This window comes from Phocoena phocoena, chromosome 3 (assembly GCF_963924675.1).
Source record: "Phocoena phocoena chromosome 3, mPhoPho1.1, whole genome shotgun sequence".
NCBI lineage: Eukaryota > Metazoa > Chordata > Mammalia > Artiodactyla > Phocoenidae > Phocoena > Phocoena phocoena.
Window position 1 is genome coordinate 47,997,648 of NC_089221.1, and position 2,751 is coordinate 48,000,398.

Here is a 2,751-nt window from a genome sequence, read left to right on the forward strand (position 1 = left end):
GCATAATGGAGGAGAGCATATGAGCTGAACCTTGAGTATAATATTTCAATAGGCAAAAGTGTGTGCACCTGGGACAGAGGAGAGGCGCACATCACAAGCAGAGGGACCTCCAGGGGAAAGTTCTTTCATTTGCTTATTCAACCAATATTCTTATGTATCTGTTATAGGTCAAGCACTGCTTTAGGTGCCAGTGATATAGTAGGAAACAAAATCAAAACCTTGCCTTCACAAAATTATAGAAAATCTCCAACTGCGCTTCCAGAATTTTGTTAGTCTGTTTTGATAATGCATAGAGTGAAAGAGGGGAACAATAGAAAGGTCAACACAGGAAAGGTAGATTCAAGGGTTGGTACTTGACTGTGGACGACCCAAAAGCCAAGCGAAAGAAGTTTTTAGACTTAACTCTGTTGACAAAGTAAGAGTCATTACAGGTTTCTCAACCGAGAAATATCTTAATCAAAGTGGTGCTTGAAAAGATTATCTGGGTAGCAGAGTCCAGGGCTGGGTGACTGAAGGTGTGGTTTGGAAGCAGGGAGAAAGACAATGCAGTGATTGCATTCTGTTGGGAAGAATCCAGCATAAGCATTGCTTCCTCTGAGATGCCACCCCTGATTCAATCAGTCCGGCTGAGGTGTACCACTAAGGTGTTCTCATAACAATTCATCTCATCTATGATAACACTTACTGCACAGTATTGAAAATGCCTGTTTATTAATTCTTATCTTTTCGCTCATCAAGAGGAAGAGATTAGGCCTAATTATCTTTGTGTTCCCAAGTGCCTAGACCACTGCCTGGCACGTAGCAGAAAATATTTGTGGCATGAAGTGAACAATCAAGTGTTATGGGTTGAACTGTGACCCTGAAAATTCATATGTTGAAATCCTAACCTCCAATACTCAGATGTGACCTTATATGGAAATAGGGTCTTTGTAGAGGTAATCAAGTTAAAACGATATCATTAGGGTGGGCCCTAACCCAATATGACTGGTGTCTTTATAAAAAGGGGAAATTTGGACATAGACATGCATATAAGAACCTAATATGAACATGAAGATGACCATCTACCAATGAAGGAGAAAGGCCTGGAACAGACCCTTCTGTCACAACCTCAGCAGGGACTAACCCTGCCAACCCATTGCTTTTGAATTTCTAGGCTTCAGAATTGTGTGACAATAAATTTCTGTTATTTAAACCACCCAGTTTGTGGAACTTTGTTACAGCAGCACTAGCAAACTAATACAGTAACTGAAAATGTTCAGCCAACTTGGAGAACCACCCAGAATCAGAGCTCAAGATTAAGGTCATCATTAACTGTAAATAAAGAGCTGATAACATGGGAGCAGAATACATTTCTGTGATAAATAATGCAGGAGGAAACACGGCAAAGGGCACCTTCTCAGTGAACACCCATGTTTATAAAACAGAAAGAGAAGCCAGGGAAAAACATAAAGAAGCAACAGTCAGAAACCTGCAGAATAAAGTTGCCTGGTAGAACCTCCCTCCAAATAATGAAAAAAAAAAGTAATATGAATCGTAAATAAATAAATAGCCACCAAACTTCACAGAAGGAACCAAATAAGGAAGGGACACAGACAAATGTTCTAAATTTCAAAAAATTTGTGGCCCAGGAAAGGCTCTGGAGCAGAGTAGCATCCATAGGACGGCAGAGCTCCTAACCCAACACAGCCTCTTCCCCAGCTGTACTGCTGTTGCAAAAGAGTCTGAGAATTTGCACAAGCACCCCCAAGTCTGAAGAGAAGCAAATGGACTAATCCTAATCTTTCCCTTCTCCAGCTCGAGAAGGGAACAATAGAGAGACTCTGATGATGGAGGCCCCACACTCAACTGGTGAGCGGAGAAAGGCGCCTGTCCCTTGGGAATGGCATACACCTTTAAGGTGGAGTGAATCTTGGTATAGATACTTAACAACACTTTAAAAGTGAGAATACAACCTGAGTATATGAGATGTATTTGGGTATACCTTATACCCAGAGATCTCATTCAGCCCTAAATCCCCTATCTACTAACGCCTCAACCCCACCAAAAATGTTCCAAGTACACAACTACCCAGTCCCCCAAACAAACAGACAAAAAGTCAGTTCATTAAATTGCAACTCATATTGGCTAGACACAGGAAAGAAAAGAATTTCATCACTATTCAGAACAAGAGCAATTTTTTTTCACACACACACCACTGTATTTTATTTTTACAAGAGATAAATCAACTGACACCAAGCATTGTAAATGGATGACCACAACAAGAGCAACAATGATTGCAATTAAAAAATATGGAATGCTTCACAAATTTGCGTGTCATCCTTGCACAGGGGCCATGCTAATCTTCTCTGTATTGTTCCAATTTTTAGTATATGTGCTGCCGAAGCGAGCACAAGAGAGTAATTCTTAAACTCTAATGTGCATTAGACTTTTCCTGAGATACTTGTTGAAAAGGCCTATTTCTAGGGCCTCCCCAGAAGGTGATCATATCATTCCAGGGGTCCTTCAGTTACAGGTAGGGAAACACTGCTTGTTAACACAAATGGATTTTTAAGTGAGTGTTTTAGGTACTTAAGAAAATGAAATAAAGCATTTCTTACAGTATGAAGGAAAATGTTTTTGGGCAGAACAACAGAAGCAGGATGGTCCAGTCTGGGGCAGTGCCCCTAGGATTTCCGCTCTGCTATGTATTAATACTTAATACACGCCTTCATTTCACACTCATGGGTGAAGACAGTGACATTAGAACCCCTT

General features: G+C 40.6%; 1 non-coding gene across 1 annotated transcript; it reads right to left on the bottom strand.

Moving 5' to 3' along the window:
* Nucleotides 1-2,282: 2,282 nt before the first annotated feature.
* LOC136121822 (U6 spliceosomal RNA) lies at nucleotides 2,283-2,390 on the bottom strand. Its single transcript, XR_010655823.1, has one exon. It is a non-coding gene; the product is annotated as a U6 spliceosomal RNA (small nuclear RNA).
* Between the last annotated feature and the right edge of the window lie 361 nt (nucleotides 2,391-2,751).